This window comes from Enhydra lutris, unplaced genomic scaffold (genome assembly GCF_002288905.1).
Source record: "Enhydra lutris kenyoni isolate GAN:26980312 unplaced genomic scaffold, ASM228890v2 scaffoldscaffold80, whole genome shotgun sequence".
Lineage (NCBI taxonomy): Eukaryota > Metazoa > Chordata > Mammalia > Carnivora > Mustelidae > Enhydra > Enhydra lutris.
Window position 1 is genome coordinate 1,174,741 of NW_019154164.1, and position 14,431 is coordinate 1,189,171.

The 14,431-nt window shown below is 40.6% G+C and overlaps 1 protein-coding gene across 1 annotated transcript in view; it reads right to left on the reverse strand.

Annotated features, from left to right (window-relative positions):
• LOC111160970 (5-hydroxytryptamine receptor 2C) overlaps window positions 1-13,545 on the reverse strand; it is a 301,641-nt gene extending 288,096 nt beyond the window's left edge. Inside the window, exon 1 of the mRNA XM_022524383.1 lies at window positions 13,026-13,545. The gene's annotated coding sequence lies outside the window, so the exon portion shown is untranslated. The remainder of the gene's footprint in view (window positions 1-13,025) is intronic.
• Between the last annotated feature and the right edge of the window lie 886 nt (window positions 13,546-14,431).

Consider the following 14,431-nt stretch of genomic DNA (forward strand, 5'->3'; position numbering starts at 1 on the left):
AAGCTTTTCACAGTCAATGATCACTGTTTGAACCTCTGTTCTTTTCTCTCTACAACCTTCTCTCCCTTGGAAAGTTCTGAAATTTAGGTAAGCCAGAATAGTATGGATTGGTCCAAACTCCTTTATCTCCAGGCTTGACCTGTCTCCAGACACCCAAGATCATATTTTCAGCTATTCAAAGAACAATTGATGGTGCATGTATATATTTCATCTTGCCAAATAAAATGTAAGTTCCTCCATGGTAGGAAGCACATCATACCAAAAAAAGTTCTTTAAATACTGGCTTGACAGTTCTGTGACTCTAAGAAGAAATGCTATATTCTCCGTCATGTTTTTACCATGTTGGTGTAATTCAGCTTCAAAGAAAAATTTTTAAAGTGATGATGATAGAAATCTAAATGAGTATTCAGCTAGATCTGGAGTAGGCTTGAGTGGCACACGTTAAAATCTGGCTGAGGACCAAAGTTTGAATAGTTCCTTTAATAGTACTTTATGTCAACATAAATGGTATAACTTCAGATTCATTAACGATAGTAATAAAGGAGCTAGATATCATTTTCAGGAGAAAGTAATTAGAAATCGAAAAGAACACAGAAAGGAGTCATGAACAAGGTATAAATAACCTTTCCTATTCTCTGTCAAACCATCTGTGGTCACCCTCAAAGACTCAAGAGTTCTGAATACAAATACAGCAAATTGAATACTCCCCACAAAAGAAAGGTTCTGATACAGGGGAAAAAAAGATAATATGAAATGTAATTAAAGGCCTCGAGATGACTATCTGCCCTCAAATGTCCTTTTCTTTTGAAACCCTTTATAAAGTAATAGCTTACATATGCAATTAAATCTAGGAATATATTAAAGGAAAAGACAATTTGTAATCATAAGGCTCAGTCATAAACTAAGCATTGACAACACTGATTTTCAGCAAGATACTAATGAAATCTTATGGAGGGACTGTAGCTACAGACAGTTTAATTTAAACTACCTAAAAATGGTTATGTTTAATTTGTGATTGAGAGCAGTGATGTCTTAAATTTGCTTTAATCAACAAAAGACAAAAAGAAGGGACATTTTCACTCATTTAGTGGTCTTTACAGAATCATTTCAAATTTAGGTTCTGGAGTGAAAGGAAAAGGACAAGATCAAGATCCTAAGTGAGACTTGGCTTTAGATTGTCTAAGGGATTCTTAAGTAGTTGAAGAAGAGTTATGACAATTACCTTCTAGGCTACAAAAATAAACTACATGAGCATTATTATTTGAAGTGGATTTTCAGAACACAAAAGTGCTGGTATTTTCATAGATTGTAGCATTGGAAATGACCTTAGTAATCCATTCAGTCTGATTTACTTTTTTAACAGGTAAGAACATAGAGGCTGATAAAAGACTAGAATGCAAGTCATTTAACTCTAAATTTGTACTCTAAAAACCTTTCCCCACAGTGCTCATGTGCTCTTACATATTAATTATTCAGCATATATATATTGAAAGAACCCACAATGTGTAATGGTCTAATGATGTATGCAGAGGGTAGTTGGGGTAAAGGTATAAACATGAATAATAAATAATTTTGTCCTCTGTGATTTCATAATCTAATAAGAAAGATAATGCTCAAATTAAAAAGCGAGATGATGTGTATAAAACCTTGAACACCAAGCCTGGCACCTGGGTGACAGAACTTAAACCTAAAAAACAGAAAACAGACAAACAAAACCGGACGCAATACAGTGTGCCATGTAAGTAGCACAATTAATGATGTCCATTTTTGTTCAGATTAGAAATTCAAATTTTACTATTCTTATGTATGTGGGTGTCAGCCTGGATAATTTTTTAAAGATTTTATTTATTTAGAGAGATAGAGAGCATGCACGAGTGGAGAGAGGGGCAGAGGGAGAGAATCTCAAGCAGACTCCCTCCTGAGTGCAGGGCCTGACATAGGGCTCCATCCCATGACCCTGAGATCATGACCTGAACCACAATCAAGTCATTCACTTAACTGACTGAGGCACCTGGGTGCCCCAAACTACAGAAAATTTGTTTTATGACCAGTAGCCCCTTTATACAAAATCATAACACATTTAGTTTTATGTATTATATCTTGGCTTTATAATCTTCATAATGACCTTAGTCCCTTCCATAACCCCAACTTAATTAAACAGTACATCTTTCTCTGAATTAAGAATGTGACTGTTTACAATTATTTCCTAATGTGGCCCATTACCTGGAGTTCATTACCTCATGACCCACCTTGCGGTCTTTTTATTTCACCTTGACATTTGGCATCTGGTTGCTATTAACCATACAGATGATTTGCCCAGAAGTTGGGCAGCGTGATTTTGTGGCACTGTGCTGCGCATGGGCGATGTGCAAGGTTCAAACATGTGCAAGGCTCTGAAGTGATCCGTAAGGCACTAACCCAGAGATTCTATAATCATCATGGGAATGAAAAGAGTGAAACTTTTGAGTAGTATTTGGTAAAAATAATTTAGAAGCTATATTGATGGATTTAACTGAGAATACATGGAGAAAGGTGATCCAACAATGACTCCAAGGCAGAAAGAACAAGCATTATTTCAAATTTCATGAAAAAGTAATGTGGGAGGAGGGATAGAGTACTTTTTAAACTTCTAACAATGTAAGTGTGTTGTGCAACAGAAATAAATGTACTTGGGCTCCTGGGTGGCTCAGTAGGTTAAGCATCTGCCTGCCATTTAGGTCATGATCCCAGGGTCCTGGGATAGACTCCTGCATTTGGCTCCCTCCTCAGCGGGGATCCTGCTTCTCTTTCTGTCCCTCCCCCTGCCTGTGCTCTCTCTCTTTCTCTCTCATAAAAATAAACAAATAAAAATACTTTTAAAAAAGAAAGAAATGTACTTTTATTTGATCTTGTTGCTTCATCTAAATCAAGAGACTCAGAATATCAATTATAGATATGAACACATTTGATGTTGTCTATACCATAAATTGCAGAACTGTATTATTATTATTATCATTATTATTATTTTAGAGAGAGAGAGAAAGATAGAACACGAGCAGGTAGGAAGGGGCAGAGGGAGAGGGAGAGAGAGAATCTCTAAAGTCCAATGAGATGTTAAATATACAGTAGACCCTCAACAGATACTTGCTGAAATTCCATAATTGTTACAAGCTTTTTATTCACCTTCATTATGTAGTTGGCTAATTTGACAGATAAACACGGATCATGAGTTTTGTCAATTGGCTTACAAAACATTTAGATAATGGCTGAGGTTTGGTAGTAGAAGGAAAAGTTGAGGTAGACCATTATCCAATGAGAGGAAGATAATGAACATTCAAACTAAAGAATCAGCACGTGTTACCTTAAGATTTTGGAAAGGAAGAGTCATTGTATCAGACAGAAAGTGTAACAGTGGTTACCCAGGGTTTGGGCTGGAGGGGAAATTGTTTGGAGGGTATAGAAGCTTCAGTTTTACAAGATGCAAAGAGTAACAAAAATGGTTGGTGGCAGGGCGCCTGGGTGGCTCAGTGGGTTAAAGCCTCTGCCTTCGGCTCAGGTCATGATCCCAGGGTCCTGGGATCGAGCCCCCGCATCAGGCTCTCTGCTCAGTAGGGAGCCTGCTTCCTCCTCTCTCTCTGCCTGCCTCTCTGCCTGCTTGTGATCTCTCTCTCTGTCAAATAAATAAATAAAAAATCTTAAAAAAATGTTTAAAAAAAATGGTTGGTGGTGATGGTTGCACAGCTGCAGAATGGTTAAGAAGTTGACTTTTGGGGTGCCCGGGTAGCTCAGGGGGTTAAGCCTCTGCCTTCGGCTCAGGTCATGATCTCGGGGTCCTGGGATCGAGCCCCACATTGGCTCTCTGCTCAGTGGGGAGCCTACTTCCTCCTCTCTCTCTGCCTATTTGTGATCTCTGACAAATAAATAAAATCTTAAAAACAAAACAAAAAAAAAGAAGTTGACTTTTATGTGCATTTTATGACAATAAAAATCATTTAAAGAAAAAAGAAGTAACCATCCTAATAGATGATATCTTACAAAGGGAAAAAAGAGTCATTATATCCACAAGAAGTTTTTGGGCTTACAGTTCTACCATCTTCATCAATTCTATTCATTTGTTTATAATGATTTTCTAAGTAGGAATAGAAACACAATGAGAAGACGAGAGAAATAAGTCTATGAAGAAACCAGTTCATTTATGCTTTCTTAAAACTTGGTTTAAAAAAATTTTGTTGGAGAGATACCAGATCCTTCTTGTTTTACTTCCACCAAGAATAAAATCACCAAATTCTCTCTGTATCTATTTTAGACTGACATTACATTTAATAATGTGAGATATGAGAATATTAGCCCCTTGGGAATCAGTGACTAACAAAACAAAAAAGAGAATCTAAAACAATCTAACCACAAGCCACTAAACATTAAAATATTTTTAACTGTTTTTCTAATCTAAAATTTAAAAAAACCTAAGAGTCATGATTTTACCACTCATAGCAATTCATTAATAGTAACCTCTGATTTCCTATTATAAAAACGAGGTAATAAAGCTCTTATTTACAAATTTATTTGTTGCAAAGGCATTTGGGAATTGTTATTTTATTTTTTTAAAGATTTTACTTATTTATTTGACAGAGAAAGAGATCACAAGTAGGCAGAGAAGCAGGCAGAGGCAGAGGGGGAAGCAGAGCAGAAAGCCCAATGTGGGGCTCCATCCCAGGACCCTGAGACCATGGCCTGAGCCAAAGGCAGAAGCTTAACTCACTGAACCACCCAGGTGCCCTGAGAATTGTTATTTTAAAAAGAAAAAGTTCTGCTCCACTCTGAACCATCAACTCATACCACAAAATGAGTGTAGACCTTTGAGGTTACTAATTAAAAACTAAAAAACAAGGGAATGCTACAGCCAGAATATGGAATTGATCCTAATCATTGATCATTACCTTTACCAGATATGTATGTGGCCAAAAGAATAGGGTCTCTCTTTCTCTCCTTTATATCTATCATCTATTTTATAAAATATTTATATATATTTATAGTTATGTATTTCACTGTGAATGAACTGAAAAATTAAAACTGCATAAGATAGGGCTAAGCTTTAGTTGTAAACTAGGTTAAGAAGATTTATAATTTCTTAATTGTTCTAAAATGTGTTGAGAGAGATGACATGACATCATTTTAGAGAAAACTGTTATTCTGTTAGATGCTTTGGGTTCTTAAGTTTTATTGGCCAGATGTGCTAGAAATTCTACTCTATTTCTTCCTTCAGTTTCTTTCACCTTTAACTACTGGAACATACATTCCTAGGAGGATGGATGGATGGATATATAGATATAGATATAAATATAGATTTAGATTGAGGAGTTTGCTGTATATGTGGGCTGGTCAGCAAAAGCTTTATGCAAGAGGTGGGGCTTAAACCAGACCTTGAAGACCAGGCAGAATTTAGATAGGTTTGAGAGGGGGAGTACCAACCACAGGACTGAGCCACCCAGGTGCCCTGAGAAATAATTCTTAATGACCCTTCTGTTCCTTCCAGTCTCAGAACTCTAGGATTTCAATTTTTCTGTTCAATTTCTATGTAGGCAACTGTATATAAAGGACTAAATTTGAATGGCCTTTGTTGTGGTGTCACATATAGGACAAACCACACACACTTTTGCGTCCAACTTACTGTCATGACACCTTTTTCCAGTCACTCTCTGTACATACCAGCATTATTTCCCTGATTTTATTTCAATCTTTAAATGGTTTCTGTAAGTCCCCTGTCCCTCAGTCCCTCAGCATTAAAAGGACTTACTCGTTAGCTTTACTTTTTTCTTGATAACTGAATTTACAGATGAAATGTCACATGCCTATCTTACTACTTTGTCAAACAGCATATTAATGATTAATGGACACTGTCAGTAATAATATCCTCATTTTAACAGGCAAATCTGTTCTATCCAAAGACTAATGGCTACAGTATGAAAGATAAATTAGCCAATTCCTAAGCAGAGACAGTAGAGTTTACTGCTTAACAGCATCATCTCTGGAATTAGAACTGCCACATCTCAAGCTTGGTATTGGCTAGTCAGTTAAAGTGGACTATTTAACCTCTTTGTGGTGCCTTAGTTTCCCCATCTGCAAATTGTGGATATTAGTTGTACTTTCTCCTAGGGTAATTGTGATGCTTATACATGTGAGAACATGAAAATCTCTTAGAAATCTGTAGTACATCGTAATTTTCAATAAACAACCACTATTCCTGTCATCTTTTATACCTCTTTTGTGAAGAATAATTACGTGCTAACTTGGGCAAGTCTTCCTACCTCGATTATAGGAAGCTGTACCTGAAAGTATTACGACTTTGATTAGTGAGATAAAATGAGAGATACTTGAGTTTAAAATACACTTATAAAAATTTTGAACACTGTGACATTTATTCATAGGCATTCACTAATGACTTTAAAGACAACAGTCATTTTTTTAGAAAACTGAAAAGATAAAGAGAACCCTAGTCAGAGTGGCCATTCCTATTCTTCTCTAGATATTGACATCACCTTTGGTTTGGGTAGTGTTTAATTTTTATTTTAAACATTTTTATATTGAACCTACTCTCCCACATCCTGCATTATAATATTGATTCAACTCTGAATGCTCACCCTCCCCTCCTTACTCCCAATCAAACTGCTTGAATTTTCTTTGGAAGGCTACATTCACTACTCACTTTTATTCTTTCCAGGCTCAGCCAGCCGCTTTGTACAGTAGTTCATGCTGCACCAAGGTGTCTTGAACTAACTCTCCATTCCCTGATACCTCTATAGCTCACTCCTTTTTATCAGAAATCTACTCCCTTTAGTGTCCACCAGAGGATACTTTGTTTTTATAGTCCTGCACTGAATAATGAGAAACATGTTTAAGAATGTGGGCAGGTGAAGTGGTCTTTGCTGACCATCTATATACTCTCAACATTGTTCCATGTGCCAAAAGAAACTCTGATAGAGGAGTATCATTGGGGATGGAATGGGGAATAGGCTCATGAGACTACTTAATGGAAAATGGGTCAGAAGGCAAGTGTAGTTATTTTAATAACTAACTTGAAATGTATTAATAATAGTAGTCTGTTACAAAGGATCCATTTTTATATAAAGAAGGTTAAAGAAGCTGGTATGTGGAAGGCAAGGAGACAAAAAGAACCATGTAAGATAATGCAAAAAAGAAAAGACCCTATCGGGTGCCTGGGAGACTCAGTCAGTAAAGCATCTGCTTTCAGCTCAGGTCATGACCCTCTGGTTCCTGGAATGGAGTCCTGAGTTGGGCTCCATGCTCAGCAGAAAGCCTGTTTCTCCCTCTCCCTCTGCTGCTCCCCTGCTTGTGCTCTCTCACTCTCTAACTCAAATAAAGAAATAAATAAAATCTTTAAAAAGAGAGGGAAGACGATATCATGGATGAAATCTTTAGGATATAGAAGAAAACAGGATTCAGTATATAGAGGGAGAAGTTAACTTTGGAGAACAGGGGTTCTTATTTTTCAAAGGTAAAGCAAGAGAAGTAAGCACAGAAGTGATAAATGTCTAGAGGCAGAAGAGAGAGAAGCTACTAAAGATGACATCTTCCTTATCCATCTCCTTTGCTTCATTTTCTCTGTGCAGCATGAAAAGTAAAATTGATGAAATTAGGGGATATGGGAGGAAATACCGAAGTTGGCAAGAGTTACAGAAGTGTGGAGCCTGTCTAGGAGTATAGGAAAGGGAGTCAACACATAGACTTGGCATATAAAAGGATTACTGAGTGGTCTTGAGGGCCCAGCTGAGGCTGGAGACTATAAATGTGTAGTTTTGTTAGCTTTCTCCAGTAATGCTCAGATATCAGAGTTGAAAATAGAGCAGATTAGCCCAAAGGAGTGGAGGAGGTAAAAGGTGGGGCCTGGGAAAGGGCAACGAGGAGTGGAGTGTGGAGAAACATCGTGATTGGCATAAGGGTCAGACTAAGAAGGAAATGAAGTGAAACCAAGAGGGTGCCTGGGACATCTTATGAGGTTGAAAAGCAGATACAAAAGAAGCTTGGTGCGGCGTGAGTGGATACTGAAAGTCATAATCTGAGCGTAGTATTTCTGAACTTAAAAGTTTAGAAAGTGATGTATTATGGGGTGTCCACGGGGCTGAGGACAATGGAAAAAAAGAGGTCAAGGAATTATGAGGCTTGACTATTATTCGGCAATCATCATAAATAATGAAGTCTCTAGAAAATGGAAGGTTAAAAATGGACAATAAGAAGAACCAGGTGCCAAAAATTTCAGTAAGGCTGTAGACAGCAAAGACAAGAAAGAAATGCTGAAATGCTGTAAGCATCAATAAAACATCATTTAAATAAAAGTAGAAGAGACTGGTTCTAGTATGCTGGAAGTTAAGAAAAAAGTAGAACTGGGAGAGATTCACCTATAGAGTTAAGTCCTTCCATTTGGAAGAGTAATAAGACTCATGAAGTGGGGAGAAGCAGAGGATAAGAATTAATCCATCTCCACGTGAGGGATCTGTTAGGAAGCAGGCAAGCTTCTATGGGAGTAATCCAAGCAGGAAAATTCCAGATTTTGGTTATAGCAAGGAGGTGGAGGAAGTATTCAGTGAAAAAGCCTAGGATCCTTCCTTTCCAAAAGAACTTTCTGCAATGATGGAGATAGTCTGTATCTGCACTGTCCAATAGGTAGTCACTAGCCACTTGTGCTTGCTGAGTAGCTAAAATGTGGTCTGTGAGACTGAGGGACTGAATTTATAATTTTACTTAATTTCAATTAATTTAAATTTCAATAGCCATTATGTGTATTTAAGTATGTAGTATGTGGTTCTAAAGGCTGTTGACAGCTGTCAATTGATTTATGCTTAGTTATTAATAGGTAATGACAAAAGTAAGTTACCCCTCTAAGTGGATGTTTGTATTTAAAGGAGACAGTGACTGAAACCGGAAACTCCTCAATGTAGAATTTCAAGTGCTGCTGCAAACCATGAAGGCTACTAATTTGGGGGCCAAATTAATTAGTTAATTAATTAATTAATGCTTCTCAAATTCAATCACGTAACTGTTCCTCTGTGAACAAAGTTAACGCTAATGAAGAAAATTGACTTTACGAAATGCCAACTATATATACAACATTGTAATAAACAAGTATCTTAGTAAACTGCAGATGGCACAGTCTTAAACACAGCTGAGAGGAGGAAGGATTAGACGGGATGAAGTTGAGATGCTGGGTACAGGGAGGGAAAAAAAAAACATCATAATTGAGATTCCTGCTCGTGTGCATCTTATTTGAACTCCCGCTTTTACTCCATCATTTGTGTATAAAATGTCAGAAATGACTGCTGCGGAGTTGTTGTGTGTGACCATTAGATTCAATCTGCTAGTGACTGGCTAAATAATAGTGCAGCTTAACCTCTTGGTGAGTTTCAATGTTCCTCGTTTAAAATGGATATCACGGGTGCCTGGGTGGCTCAGTGGGTTAAGCTGCTGCCTTCGGCTTGTGTCATGATCTCAGGGTCCTGGGATCGAGCCCCGCATCAGGCTCTCTGCTCAGCGGGGAGCCTGCTTCCCTCTCTCTCTCTGCCTGCCTTTCTGTCTACTTGTGATCTGTGTCAAATAAATAAATAAAATCTTAAAAAAATAAAAATAAATAAAATGGAGATCACGAGGCTGTTTTGCTGCCACATTGTCAGTATATTTTGAAGAAAACCCCTGATGGATGGATCAACTGATGGAACACTAATTGAGCTGGTGATTGGAGGTTTCTGAGACTCCAGAGTATACAAGTTGTAGATAAAATAACATAGGTATACTGGAGCAGTGACAAATAAATGATAATAATAAACAAATACAGCTTTGTCCAATAACTTAAAAATTTTAAATGCTTAATATCCATGTGCTTCACAATAAGCATATAAGATTAACATATTATTACATTAATGTATAACATAATAACATATGTTCTTATATTACAATAATATATGTTATTAACTCCAGCTTACAGTCAGGCTTACCTGGTTTGCTCATGGCTATCCAGGCTGTTAGTGATACTAATTTACTATTTCTTCCACTAGTCAATGCTAATCTTTACCAGATGCGCTACTAAAATAACCTCAATACAAGCACTATAGATTCTTATTTTGTGAGATATTCCATTGCTATAAGAATTGAGTGGTAAGAGGTTCTTTGATGATAATGCCGAATAGCCGGAAGCTTCTGGAGACATGTTAACCTGGGACTTATTTGCCTGGAGGCTCAGAAAGTGACCACCTTCTTCCATCTCAGAACTTGAGCAATGATTAAGAGTAGCTGAAGATACTTGATGTTAGTTTTGGACAATCTCTCTCTCAAATTTTGTTTTAATTTTTGTGTTTCCCTTGAGTAGAGAGAAATAACTTTGACTTGAAGGAAATAAATGGGATAGTAAAATAACAGAATTCTTGCTGGCTTCAGATCGTTATTCAGATTTAGGTATTCACCAGCTAAATGCAGAAATATTCCTAAATAATTAAATTACAAATGGTAGTGGTAATCCTGCACATCTCTCATGATTTTAGAATTTTTTTTTTCAGAGGAAAAATTCACTGCCTGTAAACTGCTGGGGGGTGAGATGCCCATGTTTGCTTAAACCTTTGGTGGATCAGTCCAACATTGTATCAGAGATGCTAGGTTTTTAAGATTTTACTTGTATTGTTAAAGAAATAAACATCTTTTCCCCAGGTAGCCTTGAAAGCACAAAGAAAATATTTTTTATTCCATTGCCATAAGTTAATCTGTAAGAATACCTTGAGAGATGGAAGGGAAAAAAATCCAATGTTACCAATAAAAAGAGAATATCTAACTCATCGTAGGTCTTGTTATGAAAACCATGTGAAATGTAATATATGTAATGCTCCTGGCTCCGTGCCTGGCATCCAGCAGGTTCGCAAAAATGTCAGCTCTCACCTCTTCCCATGAATTCATACTGCACCAAAGCCTGTCTGTCATGTGATTATCTGAAAATATCATTATCCTCATCCATGACAGCTCTATAGATCCCTCAGGAAAGCATAGGAAGGGTTAATAATCTTCTCTAGATTATGCAGATAGAAAAACACTGCCATTGTTGACTGAAGCACCCCAGATCCTACCTTGAAATTGCAATCACAAGCCTTATCCAACTTCGGAATTTCAAGACTTACCTTGGGCTTGTTGCTGTAGATGATAATAGCTAGTAGGGAAGAAATTGCATGGATGAAATAAATAACTATTTTACTTCCTCCCCCAGAGGGTTAGAACATATTTAAGGAATAAAAAAAATTAATTATATATTCTACAACCCACTTTCCCAAAATACAGAAAAAAAACTAATTACCCCCACCCCTGGCAGGGGTGAGGTGTGTGGGGGGAAGGGTGGAGATACCTCTCAAAGATCAAGGTATCAGGGTGCAAAATCATTATACTCTTCCTAAAGGATGATGTTCAAGGTGACTTAAATACTGCCCCAACCCCCCCCAAAACCTACAATGATTATGGTAGATATCTTCTTTTTCCCCCCTGTGGGGCATGTCTGTTGGCCCTTTTCCTTGTGTCTACACATACATGGTTAACTACAGTAACACCTTGTTTCTACACCTTGTGTTCATGTTTTGATTGTCAGATTGGCTGATCTGTGGATAAACTTCTCTAACATTGAAACTCTAGAACCCAGATGTCCTTTCGCACCACTGCGTGTGAGGTCACAAATGTCTGCAAACTGGGGAGCTCAGTGGTTACTCACTGCACAGCGTTTCCCCAACCCCAATCATTTTAGCTAAGTGCTATTCCCCCTAGAGCAAGGTTCCCTCCGTTAGTCTGCCTAAAAGGTATGTGGTGAGGGGCATATGCACTTAGTGGCTCAGCAGCCAGAGGTTTCCTTGGATGGGACTTGTGATGGTAAATATTAATGAAGAAGCTGAGCGGTACTGGCAATGATTCTCGACCAAATTAGATATTCTCTAAGTGCCAAATGTTGCCCGCTGAATCTGAGTGGAGGAATGCCGTTGCTTAAAATAAAGAGGTCTTGAACACAATACAAAATGTTGGTCGCCTCAGGTCGCATACTACCCAACCGGAAGCAAAAGGCAAAGGGCACGGCAAAAAAAAAAAGAAAAGAAAAGAAACAGACACAGGGACACGGTTTGCAATGACGAACTTTATGTGGCTTCAGGAACAGCAACCTGTTTTCACACTTAGCAATTCCGAAGTACACTGTAAGACTGCTGGTCAGGTTAAACTGAGTTAATGAACCGGAATAAGAGGCAGCACTGGAGACTTCCGCAATCCTCTTCAAAATATAGTGACTTAGGTAAACTAATAAAAAGGCTTGCTGAATGCCCTTATACTCTCCTCTTAAACTTACGTGACCATCAGCAGCGCTGTTCAAATTCAGCCCACAGCTGTTAGACCCAGACACAGATCCGCAGTGTTCATCTCCCCAGAGTTACCCGTGTTCACTCAGACCCTCCGAAAACTGGGGTCGGTTTTTAATGAGAACATCATAGAGGATCCTTCGGCTCATTTTGCTCCCACGATCCCAAGCCTTGTGTCCCCCTCCAACCTTCCTGAAATCGGATTTCTTAAAAACGTAGCCCGTATCCCCAATTCAGTTGCACCTTCCGCAGCCAGAACCTCTGCCCAGAGACACCCACGTTCACTCTCCCCCCGCCCTTCATTTCTTGAGACCCCCACGCTCGCCTCCTGTTTCTCTCTCAGCAATCAGGGCGCTGGATTCTCGAGACCACCCCCCCACTCCCCGCCATCCGCCCAGCGCCTTCATCTCCAGTCCCCGCTTCCCAACCTCCTTTGAGGTTTCAGTGCCCCTCCCGTGGAACTAATAACCTCTCTCCTCCCAGAGACCCCGGTGTCCGTGAGCTCGCGTTCAGAGTCCTTCCCTACCCCCCGCTCCCCACCTCCCGCTCGGACCAGCGCAGTTCTGCAAGCTGCAACCATCCGGGACCTGTCCCCGCTCCCCACCCCATCCCCCGCCTAAACCGTTAGGGTCTCGGCTATCGATGCAGCTCCGGGCTCCAACTTACCACAAGCGTCCGGGAGGAAGACAAGGCAACGGTCGCCGCGGCGGCAGCTAGACGAGAAACGGACCCGGCTGCAATCGCCCAGCGGAGCCCGCGGCAGTCAGTGCGCTGCGCTGCGCTGCGCGCCGCAATCTCGCGCCTCGGCAGAGGGAGGGACGGAGGGAGCTCGGCGCGATAGTAAGCACCGGCGAGTCGACCTCCTCTGGGCGACCGTGCGCCCCCGGACAGGTTTGGCTGGTTTTGCTCCACTATCTTACTCTAGCTTAGTAACTGACCACCTCCAGCATCTCTGCACTATTCGCGTCTTCTTTCTTCTTCGATGGCCCCTAACTAACTACACTACTCTAAACGGACGAAGGCCATCACGCGAGCGCCACGACGATCTCGACGACTCCGACGACAACGGTGTGCAAGAAGGAAGAAAAGTTCATATGCAATCGCAGGTAAGGGGCGGCAGGCCGATGGAGCAGCCAAGGTTGGCAATCTAGCTGCTCCAAAGGCAGGATCAGAAAGATCGGTGCGCCGTAGGCTGTGAGCTTCCTCGGCGAGCACCAGAGCGCCTACCCCGCGCTGGCGACGCCGCACCGCTCTCTTGGGCCAAAACCGGAGGAGGGGTGGAGCCAAGAGCGACCAATCAGCGCTCAACGTTACACTGACCCCGGCCTGTTTGGGCCGTTTCTTAGTGCATCTGGAACCTGCTGGCAGGGGGCGCGAGACCCCATGGTGGTGGTGGTGGCGGTGGTGATTAACTTGATTTATGAGGCCTGGAGACTGGTGGGGGTACCGGGGTCACGGGGGGGGGGGTCTGTCTCAAGAATGCACCCTTAAAAATTGAAAAAAACACTCTTCCCAAACACACACACACACACACCCTTAACATTTCCTAAGTCTCAGAAGTTCTACCAAGCTTTGAAACTCCCTCGGAGGTTCCGGGCTCCAACTCCTAACCCCTTTCCCCAATTGGAGCAACTGAGGCATTCACAAGGTCAAGCACATTTAGTGAGCAAAGGCCGAGGTTCTCGGTCCCTCTTTCCCCTTTGTCCCTAACCTCAAATGCAGTGAAGGGAGAAAGGAAGACTCTTGGCCTTCATGCCCCAAGAGGGCACAGCTTAGTTTCCTTTTTGACCCCACAGCCCTCGCTAGGTGCTTAGAAAGACACCCCCAAGAAACACACTTAGAAAGACACTGCCTAAAGGAGGGCAGCTCCTTTGGGTTTCTGAAGTGGGGCTGCACCTATTTCTCTGGTCCAGAGCCTGAGGCCCACAGCCAGTTGGTTGCCCAGCCGCTGGGAGGGCTGCCTTGGCATGGTCAAGACAGCAGGGTAAGGAGGGAATAGCAAAAGCTCCCTTTTGGCAACTAACGGGATGCCTAGCTGCAGCCCCGCAAGCAGAGCTCTTCTCCACTGGCTC